General features: G+C 41.6%; 2 protein-coding genes across 3 annotated transcripts in view; both read left to right on the top strand.

The window, feature by feature from the left end:
* Positions 1-5,607, top strand: part of LOC310634265 (aquaporin-5-like) — a 381,927-nt gene extending 376,320 nt beyond the window's left edge. The window contains exon 5 of the transcript XR_014491183.1: positions 5,466-5,607. The gene's annotated coding sequence lies outside the window, so the exon portion shown is untranslated. The remainder of the gene's footprint in view (positions 1-5,465) is intronic.
* The window catches only part of SMAGP (small cell adhesion glycoprotein), a 29,777-nt gene that overhangs the window by 7,909 nt on the left and 8,645 nt on the right, over positions 1-13,223 (top strand). For both annotated transcript variants that reach the window (XM_083352478.1, XM_083352479.1), the window contains exon 2: positions 11,890-12,014. The gene's annotated coding sequence lies outside the window, so the exon portion shown is untranslated. The remainder of the gene's footprint in view (positions 1-11,889; positions 12,015-13,223) is intronic.

Below are 13,223 nucleotides of genomic sequence, written 5' to 3'. Positions count from 1 at the left end.
AATCAGAACAGGACTGCACAGCCAGATCATTGAACATTGGAGATTTAGTGTGGGCCAGGAACTACGGCCAAGGGGACAAGTGGACACAGGGAGTGGTTGTAGACAAGCTGGGGCCACTATCTTACATCATAGAGGGGGAAGGGGAACGCCAGGTCAGGAGATACATTGACCAACTCAGGAAAAGGGCCCCAGAGAATACCGCATCGGCATCCAGAGAGATTCAGCAACAGCAAAGTTACACACACTACGAACCACTCCCACTTCCAACTACATCACCTCGACCTAACTCAATGGGCAGTGCCGGGCCAACAGAGGCCGGAGCACCAAGGACTACAACAAGGGGGCCAGAGCCCCCAGAGCCAGTCACAGAGACAGTGCCAAGAGATCTCACAGGAACCTCACAGCCAGCGGGTCACCTGCAGATGGGGGAGCAGCCAGGGCCAACAAGGCCAGTCCAGGGGAGGGAGACTAGGCCTGACAGTCCACCAGGGAGATACCCTGCCAGAGAACACAGACCTAAGGGATTATGTAAGGAAATGAATCAGGGGAGTAAGACAAACAGGGTATAGATTAATTCACAATTGGGGGGGAAGGGGTGTTCTGTATGCACCTGTCCAGCCTTGTGATTGGCTAATCCGGCCGGCGGGAATTCCTGGACACCAGGTTGGGTGTCTGAGGCAAGGCGGGAGATTGCAGCCAGGGGGTTGGCTAGCGTCCGGCAGTTGCCGGACATATAAGGGTTACTGGGGCATGCGAGGTCAGTTCGGCCACATGTATGGGAATAAACAGAATAACCCCATACCAGTCTCCAGGTCATCTGTCGCAGCGCCGAACACAACATATAGGGAGTACAGTCTCATCTAGTCTTGAGTAGCAGAACCTTGTCCTAGCTCTGGGAGTGGCAGATTGCTCTGCTTCTAGATTAAACTATAATTTCACAATCACCATCACAAAGAAAGATAGGCAGGGTGGGAGGGTGACTGTTTCCAAACATAATTTGTCTTCCGTGTTTTTCTGTTCTTAATACAGAATGGTGGTAAGAACACTTAGTAGCATCAACCTTTGAGTAGCAGAGCTACTCCAGATGTCTGTAATCCAGCAGCCCAAAGGGAATGGCAGCTGGCATATTGTTCTTCATTGATAAAATATGTGACATATTTTTTCCAGACAGTCTGAAATCCAATAGGACTGTACAATAGTATCTCTAATTCCTCAAAAGACGTGCAACTCTACCTAGGGGTGGCTTAATGCCACACAGAGAACACATTTATTTCCCAAACTATATATCCAAATTAACTGCATATAAATATACATTGCTGTTGCTGTTAGTTGCGAAGTCGTGTCCGACCCATCGCGACCCTATGGACAATGTTCCTCCAGGCCTTCCTGTCCTCTACCATCTTCTGGAGTCCATTTAAGCTCACACCTACTGCTTCAGTGACTCCATCCAGCCACCTCCTTCTCTGTCGTCCCCTTCTTCTATTGCCCTCAATCTTTCCCAGCATTAGGCTCTTTTCCAGTGAGTCCTTCCTTCTCATTAGGTGGCCAAAGTATTTGAGTTTTAGCTTCAGGATCTGGCCTTCTAAAGAGCAGTCAGGGTTGATCTCCTCTAGGACTGACCGGTTTGATCGCCTTGCAGTCCAAGGGACTCGCAGGAGTCTTCTCCAGCACCAGAGTTCAAAGGCCTCAATTCTTTGGCGCTCAGCATTTCTTATGGTCCAGCTTTCACTGCCATACATTGCAACTGGGAAGACCATAGCCTTGACTATACGCACTTTTGTTGACAGGGTGATGTCTCTGCTTTTTAGTGTGCTGTCTAGATTTGCCATGGCTTTCCTCCCAAGGAGCAAGCGTCTTTTAATTTCTTGGCTACAGTCCCCATCTGCAGTGATCTTGGAGCCCAGGAAAATAAAATCTGTCACTACCTCCATTTCTTCCCCATCTATTTGCCAGGAATTGAGAGGGCCTGATGCCATGATCTTGGTTTTCTTAATGTTTAGTTTCAACCCAAGTTTTGCACTCTCCTTCTTCACTCGCAACAAGAGGCTCTTTAGTTCCTCTTCACTTTCTGCCATTAGAGTGGTATCATCTGCATATCTTAGGTTGTTGATGTTTCTTCCTGCAATCTTAATTCCAACTTTTGATTCATCTAGCCCTGCCCTTCTCATGATGTGCTCTGCATATAAGTTAAATAGGCAAGGCGACAGTATACAGCCTTGCCGGACTCCTTTCCCAATTTTGAACCAATCAGTGGTTCCGTGTCCAGTTCTCACTGTTGCTTCTTGGCCCGCATATAGGTTTCTCAAGAGACAAATAAGATGGTCTGGTATGCCCATCTCTTTAAGGACTTGCCACAGTTTGTTATGATCCACACAATCAAAGGCTTTAGCATAGTCAATGAAGCAGAAGTAGATGTTTTTCTGGAACTCTCTAGCTTTCTCCATGATCCAGCGTATGTTAGCAATTTGATCTCTAGTTCCTCTGCCTCTTCGAAATCCTGCCTGTACTTCTGGTAGTTCTCGATCCACATACTGCTGGAGTCTAGCTTGTAGAATTTTAAGCATAACTTTACTAGCATGAGAAATGAGTGCAATGGTGCGATAGTTTGAACATTCTTTGGCACTGCCTTTCTTTGGAATTGGAATGTAAACTGATCTTTTCCAATCCTATGGCCACTGTTGAGTTTTCCAAATTTGCTGGCAAATTGAGTGTAGCACTTTTACTGCATCGTCTTTTAAGATTTTGAATAGCTCAGCTGGAATACTGTCACCTCCACTAGCTTTGTTGTTGCTCAGCTTTTCTAAGGCCCACTTCACTTCACATTCTAGGATGTCTGGCTCGAGGTCAGTGGCCACCTCATTGTGATTGTCAGGGACGTTAAGCTCATTCTTGTATAGTTCTTCTGTGTAATTTTGCCACCTCTTCTTAATCTCTTCTGCCTCTGTTAGGTCCCTGCCATTTTGGTCCTTTATCATGCCCATTTTTGCATGAAACGTTCCTTTCATTTCTCCAATTTTCTTGAAAAGATCTCTGGTCCTCCCTATTCTATTGTTTTCTTCTATTTCTTTGCATTGTTCATTTAAGAAGGCATTCTTATCTCTTCTAGCTATTCTTTGGAATTCTGCATTTAATTGGGCATATCTTTCTTTTTCTCCCTTGCCTTTCGCTTCCCTCCTTTCCTCAGCTATTTGCAAAGCTTCCTCAGACAGCCATTTTGCTTTCTTGCATTTCTTTTTCTTTGGGATGGTTTTGGTTGCTACCTGTTGTACAATGTTGCGAACCTCTGTCCATGGTTCTTCAGGCACTCTGTCTATCAGATCTAATTCCTTAAATCTATTTGTCACCTCTACTGTATATTGAACAGGGATATGATTTAATTCATACTTGAGTGGCCTAGTGCTTTTTCCTACTTTCTTTAATTTAAGCCTAAACTTTGCAACAAGAAGTTCATGGTCTGAGCCACAGTCAGCTCCTGGTCTTGTTTTTACTGACTGTATAGAGCTTCTCCATCTTTGGCTGCAGAGCATATAGTCAATCTGATTTCTGTGTTGACCGTCTGGTGATGTCCATGTGTAAAGCCGTCTCTTGGGTTGTTGGAAAAGAGTGTTTGCTATGACCATCGTATTCTCTTGACAAAATTCTATCAGCTTGTGCCCTGCTTCATTTTGTACTCCAAGGCCAAACTTGCCTGTTATTCCAGTTATCTTTTGGCTTCCTACTTTAGCATTCCAATCCCCATGACGATAAGGACATCATTTTTGGGTGTTAGTTCTATAAGGTGCTGTAGGGCTTCATAGAACCGGTCAATTTCATCCTCTTCAGCACCGGTGGTTGGGGCATAGACTTGGACTACTGTGATATTGAATAAATATACATACCTATCATGTTATTACTTTTTGGGGTAAGCAGCATTATGCAGAAAAGAAGAAAGAAATAGTATGTCAGAAAATGCAAGAAATATAACAATATCTACTTTTCATATTTTTCTGTCCCTAAAATCACCCCCACTTTCACCATCCCCACACATTTACATTTTGTATTTTGTTCTTTTTTTCAGTATCCATTTTTTGGCATTGCCCAATAACTTATCCAGCACTCTATTTAGTAATAACTGCCTGTTAGTCTGCTTTTCAAAGCGTATTGTTATATAATTGCACGCTGTCCAGTTACATGATTGTACAGCTTAAAACTACACCAATGAGAATTGTTTTGAGGAATGCTAAGGGCATCACTTTAGGTTAAATATAAGGATAAGAATAAAGGGAAATTAATATATAAACAAAAATGAATAAGGAGTTTAAATTTGCACTGCAGTTTTTCTCAGACCAGAGTGTAATTTACTAAGTGAGAGGGGTTGTATTTGCAATAGTATAACTTAAAGATGGCTCAAAGATGACAATCTTGCATGCAAAAAGCAACTAGTAATGTCCTGAGTTTGGAAAGAAGGGCCTGAAGATTGAATAAGCATAATATACACTGGTAAGTTCAGATACCATGATGGCACCATGGTATCACTAATTTTGTCACTTGGTCAAAGAATGCAATAAGATTTGTCTGGCATGATCTGTTTTTGACAAACCCATGTTGACTTTTAGTGATGACTTTGTTTGCATCAAGGTGTTCACTGATTTGTTGTTTCATTATCTTTTCCAGAATCTTCCCAGGTATTGAGGTCAGGCTGATAGGTTTGTAGTTTCCTGGATCTATTTTTTCCCTTTTTTGAAGATGGGAACTACATCAGCTCTCTTCCAGTCCTCTGGTAATTCCCCAGTGCTCCAGGATCTTTGAAAAATATAGTTCAGTGGTTCTGAGATCACGTCTGCCAGTTCCTTCAGAACTTTGGGGTATAATCCATCTGGTCCTGGTGATTTGAACTCGTCTAGGCTGGACAGGTGCTCACTTACCATTTTCTTGCCTATCTTAACTTGCGTTTCTATTCTGTTTTTTATGGCACTGGTTTTGGTAGGTTGGACTGTTTTTTCCCTTTGTGTAAAGACAGATGCAAAAAATGAGTTAAATAGTTCTGCTTTCTCCCTGTTGCTTGTCACTTTCTTGCCACTTTCCCCCACTAATGGACCAATCATTTCCTTAACTTTTTTCTTGTTTCTTATATGTTGAAAGAAGCATTCTTTGTTATTTTTGACTTTGGTCTCAAGCCTTAGTTCATTTTGAGCCTTAGCTTCCCTCACTTCATCTTTGCAGGCACGGGCTGTTTGCTGATATTCTGCCTTAGTTATGTGCCCCTCTTTCCACTTCTTATACTTGTCCTTTTTATCTTTCAGTTTATCAGAGAGTTCTTTATGCAGCCATGCTGGTTTCTTTTGAAAGCTGTTATTTTTCTTCTTTGTTGGTATTGTGCTAGACTGGGCCTTTATTATCTCACTTTTCAAAATTTCCCAAGCTTCTTGAGTTGTTTTCCCCTTTAGGATTTTCATCCATGGAATTCTTCCCAAGGTCTCTCTAAGTCAGACATGTCAAACACAAGGCCCGGGGGCCGGATCCGGCCCGCGAAGTGGTTTCATGTGGCCCGCGAAGCCATCCTGGAAACAGTGAGGGAACGGCCCCCACTGCCTTGGCCCTGGCCCAGAGACCTTCCTTCTGCCAGAGACCCTCAGATCTGTCCCACTCCTGCCCAGGCCCCCATAGGCACCCTTGATGCGAACGATGTAGAGCTGGCCATGCCTACCCAGTAGGCCATATGCACTCTAGCCACGCCCACCCAGTAGGCCACACCCACCCTGGCAATACCCACCTGGCCCCCTGAGGGCAACCACAATGCTGATTCGGCCCTCAATAAAATTGAGTTTGACACCCCTGCTCTAGGTTTATTGAAATTAGCTCTGTTAAAGTCCAAGACTCTAGTTTGGCTGTGTTCTATTGCTTGTGCTTCCAGAATGTTGAATTCCAATATTGCATGATCACTTTCCCCCAAGGTTCCTGTGGCTTTGACACTTTCTATCATTTCATCTCTGTTAGTGAGAATTAAATCCAATATGGCTAATCCCCTAGTTCCCTTCTCTACTTTTTGGGAGAGAAAGTTGTCTGCTAGGTTTGTCAGGAATCTGTTTGATCTTCCACTTGGTGCAGAGTTTGTCTCCCAGTTGATATCAGGATAATTAAAGTCCCCCATTAGTATTGTGATGTGCTTCCTACATACCTTAGTTAGCTGACTAGCAAAAAGTTCATCTATTTCCTCTGCTTGGTTGGGCGGCCTATAGTATACACCTATGGCAATGTCATTTTCCCCCCTTTTATATTGACCGAAATGCATTCAAGTTTACAGTTTTCATCACTGTTGTGCTCTATTTCTGTAGAAATAAAGTTATTTCTTATATAGAGAGCAACTCCAACTCCTCTTTTGTTTAGTCTGTTTCTTTTAAATAGTTTAAATCCCTCTAGCTGTGTGTTCCATTTGTGGGTTTCATCCCAACATGTTTCCGTAATGGCAACAATATCATATCCGCCCTCATTTACCTGAATTTCTAGTTCACCCTGCTTACTGTTCATACTCTGTGCATTGGTGTATAGACATTTGAGTCCTTTATGACTGACCCTGTGTTAACTTGCTACATAACTTGTGTGGTGCCTGACTTCCCCTATTTTCTTAGATTGCCGGGGAAAGTGATGTTCTATATCAATTAACTCACTGTCCCCGTTGTTTAGTTTAAATGTTCCTCCAGAAAAGCTGTGAATTTATTGCCAAGTAACTCAGTCCCTTTCTTGGATGGATGCAGACCATCTCTTTTGTACATTTTTCCATTGGAACAGCTACAGACATCGTGACTAATATAACCAAAGCCTTCTCCTTTACACCACTCCTTTAGCCACATATTAAATTCTGCTATACGCTGGCCTTTTCCATTTTGCTCCTTATACACTGGTAAAACGTCTGAAAAAGTAATCCTACAGCCTATTCTGCTAAGTTCTTGCCCCTAGCTCTAGAAATCATTCTGCACAGAGAGTACATCTTTTTGGGACAGATCGTTAGTGCCAAGATGTACAATAGCCTCCACATCACACATCACAGTCCTTGCTAGCATTCTTGATTATTTTAGAAATACGCTTCTTGTCCCTACTGGCAGTAGCACCTGGAAGACACCTGACGTCTTTCGAACCCTCTGTGTCCTTTCCTAAATTTACATCCCTTATAATTGAATCACCAACCAGAAGGTGGCTTCTCTTTTGGGATGTCTTTCTATTCTTGCATGACTGGTGTGTAATACCAGATTCTCACTTCTTCCTGTCGAAAACAAGTTTTTCATCTTGGACCACGATCCCCTGCTTATTTGAGTTATTATCACAGATACCTTTACCTGTCTCCTTAATGTCCCTATTAAGGTCAGAAAGGACACTGTATCTGTTGTGCAGGGACACAGTGAAAGCTTTGTGTTTATGGTTCACAGATCTCACCCTGCCAGATCCCACGGTTGTCCACACTGCCCTTCTCCTGCAGGATCTTTGTGGTAGAGGGGGCTGATAGCACGGAGGCTCAATAGGGTAGAAGGGCTGAACTGGACATCTAATTTCTGCCTGAAGACCACAGATTACAGACCCTAGATCAATAACCTGTCCTTGTAGACTAGTGATTTGTTTTTGGTTTTTTTATTAAAGAGTTTTACAAAAAAAAATTTTACAATACATATCCCCAAAACCCACCCACCCCAAACCACCCCCCTCCCCCCCGCTTCCCAGAGCTAAATACAAGGTTATAGATATAATAATCATATTCTAACTAAAAATTATCCATAATATAAAATTAACCAAATTGATAATGTGCTTTAACTCCCCTTTAACATAGATACATACAAAGTACTAACACTAAAATTAATAACAATATCCCTCTAAAATCTACTCATAAGCTAAATGGAACTTTTTAGTCCCATATTTATTCTGAATATAATCTATCCATCTCCTCCAAACTGAAATATATCTTTCTTGTGAATGATCCTTCAAATAAGCAGACATTTCTGCAAGATTCAATACTTTAAACACCCATTCTTCTATGGTAGGCAAACTATCCTTCTTCCAGTATTGTCCCACCAGTAACCGTGCTGCTGGTATCAAATTCAACATCAAGTTGGTTTCTTTAACATCACAATCTACAACAATGCCCAATAAAAACAATTGCAGAGAGAACTTTATCTTTCTCTTAAAAATCTTTTGAATGTTCCACCAAATTTTAACCCAAAAAGCTTTTATATTTCTGCAAGTCCATCACATATGCAAATAGGTGGCTTCTAAACTACCACATCTCCAGCATTTAGACTGTAAGTTAGGATACATGTTAGACAACTTTTTGGGATCCAGATGCCATCTATAAAACATTTTATAAAAATTTTCTCTTAAATTTTGAGCCTGAGTAAATTTAACATTTCTAACCCAAATTACCTCCCAAGTATCCAATGGAGGTGGTTCCTGGATATTTTGTGCCCACTTTATCATACAATCTTTAACTAATTCTGTTTCTGAATCCAATTCAATTAAAACATTATATATCCTCTTTATATGTGCACAATTTAAATCTCTAATTTGTTTTACTAAATTTTCATCTGTAATTGTGATGCCAACCTTCTGATCCAACTTCCACCTAGCTTTCAATTGGGTATATTGAAACCAAGAGTAACTTATGTTTTCTTGTCTTAACTCATCTAATGATTTAAGTTGCCAATCATTCCCTTCCAATCTAAGTAATTCCTTATAGGAAAACATATCCAAACTCACTCCCATAGATACACCTTCTATCGCGTGTCCAGGAATTCCCCAAATTGGTATTTTATAATTTAACTTATACTAATACTTTTTCCAGACATGTAACAAGGCACTTCTAAGAATATGAGATTTAAAAGCCCTATCCACCTTTTTATCATAAAGCAAATATGCATGCCATCCATATACCAAATCCCAACCCTCAAGGTGAAGTATTCTCTTATTAGTTAAATTAAGTCAATCACTAACCCATGTCAAGACCACCGCATCATAATACAGTTTCAAATTCAGCGCCTTGAGTCCCCCTCTTTCCCTAGCATCTTGTAAAATCTTAAATTTAACTCTTGGTTTTTTCCCTGCCCAAATAAATTTATTAATACCCTTCTGCCATTCATCAAGGTTGGCATCCTTTTTCAATATAGGTATCATTTGAAACAAAAAAAGAAACTTCAGCAGAACATTCATTTTAACAACTGCGATTCTTCCCAATAAAGATAATTGTAATTTTTTCCAATTATTTAAATCCCTTTGTATCTTCAACCATAATGTTTCATAATTATTCTTATATAATTTTACATTTGAAGCTGCAATATACACTCCCAAATACTTAACCTTTTTTACTATTTCAAAACCTGTTAATTTAATTAACATTTCCCTTTCACTCATATATTCTTAGATCATATCTTAGTCTTATTACTATTCACCTTAAACCCAGAAACCTTACCATACTGAGTTATAATTTCCATCAAATCTATAACCGATTGTATCGGTTGAGATACTGTCACAACCAAGTCATCAGCAAAAGCTCTCAATCTATAATCATTCTGTTTTATTTTAATTCCCTTTATCATAGAGGACTCTCGAATTTTAAATAATAAAATCTCTAATGTTAAAACAAACAATAATGGTGATAGGGGGCATCCCTGTCTTGTACCTTTTTCAATTTTAAACATCTCTGTTAGCCCCCCATTAATTATAATTTGTGCAATTTGTTGTTGATATATAGCTTTAATAGAATGTAGGAATCCTTCTCCAAAATTCATTTCCTCAACAACTCTCAATAAGAATTGCCAATTCAATTGACTAGTGATTTGTTTACATATAGGACAACTTCTCTTGACAACTTGATTATATGCCTTACAGTAACTTGTAAAATATTTGCTTTTGTTTTATTTTATTAATACTTAATCCTTCATTCCATTTTAAGATTCTTTTAGATTTCCTTGTTCACTGGACTTTAATGCATTATTTATTTCTCAAGGTTTCATGTCCACCCGTTCTCTATGTCATTCAGTTAATAAAACAACAGGGGCTGCACAATCTCACAGGTGATGAAGAATGCCCATGTCATCCTCTAGATCAGGGCTTTTCAACCACTGGTACGGGTACCACCTGTGGTACATTGGCACCTGGCAGGTGGTATGCGACCATCCTAGAAAAGTGGTAGCGGAGGAGGGGAATGAGCTGAACCGGTGGCAGCACCGCACAAGCCTGAGCGAGAGATGGCTGGAGCTGCAGGGCTGTCAGGGCTCAGCGGAAGTGCCAGGATCAGCGCTTCTTCGGGCTGTCAGGGCTCAGTGGAAGCACCAGGATCAGCACCAGGCTCCAACTGGAGCTTGGCGCTGATCCTGGCACTTCTGAGCCAAGAAGAAGCACCGATCAGCTGGAATGTTGCAGCATCTCCAGGCTCTTGTGATTTACATTCAGATGCTTGGCAATTGATTCATATTTATGACATTCAGTGTCCCAGGGTCGTGTGATCTGACCAAAACCTGCTGCAACCACCCAGCAGACGGGTGGAATAAAAACCAAACACCTCCCCCCCACCCCCACTGCCAATCCTCAAGAGAAATGCTCACAACAATGAAAACCTCGGACAGGAGGAAGAGCGCCGCCGGGTGGGCCGGCAGGTGTCTTGCTCGGCTGTGGCTTGGGGGGCACTTTTTTCAGTGCCATTGTAACTTCAAACAGTCACTAAGCGAACTGTTGTAAGTCGAGGAATACCTGTACGTCATCACTTTTTACCATTTGGGGGGGGGGTCATCAAGGTTTTGACACCTTGCTAGGCGACTGGTGGTACTCGGATTTTGCCATATCCTAAAAGTGGTACAATGGGTGAAAAGGTTGAAAAGCCCTGCTCTAGATAAAAAGGGATGGCAAATCTTACCAATCTGGAGAGTAAACGGAGGAGTGGTCTTAATAGCAAACAAGGGAACAGCACTAAATACTGATCCAACCCACAGAACCAGTGGCTGCCTTTTTCATGAAGATAAAAAGATCATTGCTGGCTTTCTTCAGCTACAATCAGCAATGGCATAATTAAACTGGCATAATGAAACTTACAGTTTATGGATACAACTTTTGTCTCTTAGTGCTACAGAAATTCTTAGAAAGTCTTCATATATGGTTTTGAACCTCCTCATCACTTCCACAAAGACAGTAGCTTGTGGATGTTGTATTCATTTTTTTACTGTACTGGTATATTTAAATCATCCCTTGATCGTATTCTTGTGGTGTTTCATAAAATGAACCAAACAACTAAAATGTAAAACAAAATGGAACATTTTAAGTAATTATGTTAAGTAATACTTAAATGAAGTATTAAAAGGCATATAGCTATTTATTTTTTACAGCATAGCATCGTTTAAAGTTAAACTGTATTTAAAATATCTCAGAAAATAAAAATGGTCTTCCATGCCAAAATGACTATGAAGAATAGACGCATCACAAAGTATTCTGGCTTCATTGTGATTATTGGCGCTGGATAAAATCTCCAAAGGGAAGGAGCATGACCCATGTGCACACACACATTCATCCTCTCTAATATATCATTTAAAAAGTGATGAGTTTTACGACTCAGATTTGGGGGTGCCTTTCAAACATTTGAAATTGGAAATAGTAATAATTAATATGGAGAAATGATTAATGGAGGGCAGCTAATCTTGTCACTCCAGGTTCCATTTCGCATACAATTTCTTTCGAAAGGGTGCTGTTTCAAACTAGTTCCCCTTTCAAGCTTTCCTGTGATGGATTACGAGATGGGTACTTCCAGTGGAGTCTTGTGGTCTTGTTCTTCTCATGACACACCAAGCACAAAGTGTTTCCTATGGCTTTGCAGCAGCAGTCTGATGCTCAATTTTTCCAGTCCTTCTGTTCCTAACTTTTTGCCCTCCTCTCTCCTAGGCCCAGACCAGAAGGTGTGGCTTCTGTGTGCATTTCTACGGCTAGTCTCTAGGCCTTTGATGGGGCCTGACAGGGTCCCTCTGCAGATCTGAGTTATTGGGGAGCAAAGGAAACAGGACCAGGAGGTAAGTGAGGCTTCCTCCTTCAACAGTCCCTGCTGCTCTTCTCTGCCTTTACTTGCCACCAAACTGGATCCGACCACCATTGAACCAAAACAGCACTGCAGAGGCCTAGAGACTAGGCTAGGTAGTGTCTTACATGCTTCTGCCCTCCCTGGATCATTTATTATAGGCTGGGTTCAAACAGCACAGTGAACTAGGCAGTGGTTGCATTTGCACAACTGTCTAAGTGCGTATGGCTTAACGCATAAAGCCAATCTAGCCTATGCATTTTATTGTATAGGTTTGGCATGAGCTCAAACAGTGGGCTAAATGTGTAACCTAGTTAAATGTCTGGGATGAACTCAGATATAGTCAACCCACATGCTCCTAGATCCATTCTATTTAGGGGGTAAAGAAACCTCCAGAATTCAGGTTTCCTCACCCCCTAAATATTCAATTACCCTTTTTCCTGGTTTGTCCTTTATTTTTTTCCAAGAAAGTATGGCCACTGGCCGAGCGGTTTTAAGACATTAACCGGGTGAGATTCAAGGTTTTGGTTATGGTCTTTAAGTCCTTACATGGCATGGGTCCGGAGTACCTCGGGGACCACCTGCTGCCGGCGTCAACTTCCCTCCGCCCTGTGCGTTCCCACAGAGAGGGCCTCCTCAGGGTGCCTCCGGTCAGAGAATGTCGACTGGTGGCCCCCAGGGGGAGGGCCTTCTCTGTGGGCGCTCCGGCTTTATGGAACCAACTGCCGGTTGAGCTCCGGACGGCACCGGACCTTTGCTCCTTCCGGCGCGGTCTGAAGACCCATTTATTTGAACAAACTGGCCTGGCCTGATGGGGGGCGTCAGGGTTTTTAATGGGTTTTTATACTGCTATTGTTTTTATCTGGGCAATTGTTTAACTCTTTTTTAATTTTTGTATTTTCTATTTATATATGCCCTGTTCACTGCCCTGAGTCCTTCGGGAGAAGGGCAGTATATAAATTTAATAAAATAAATAACTAACCAGAAGGTTGGTAGTTTGAAAGCAAGTACTGCATGATAAGAGTGAGCTCCCTTTTTTGCTCCAGCTCAAGCAGTTTGAAAGCATGCAAATGCCAGTAGATAAATGGATATTATTTGGTGGGAAGATAACAGCGTTCTGGGCCCGTTCGGCATATAGTCATGCTGGCTGCATGACCACGGAAGCATCTTCGGACAACGCTGGCTCCCTTGGCTAAGAAACAGA

The sequence above is a fragment of the Vipera ursinii genome, assembly GCF_947247035.1.
Source record: "Vipera ursinii genome assembly, chromosome: 2".
Lineage (NCBI taxonomy): Eukaryota > Metazoa > Chordata > Lepidosauria > Squamata > Viperidae > Vipera > Vipera ursinii.
The sequence above is the reverse complement of the archived record's forward strand: the minus strand, read 5'-3'. Positions and strand labels throughout refer to the sequence as shown.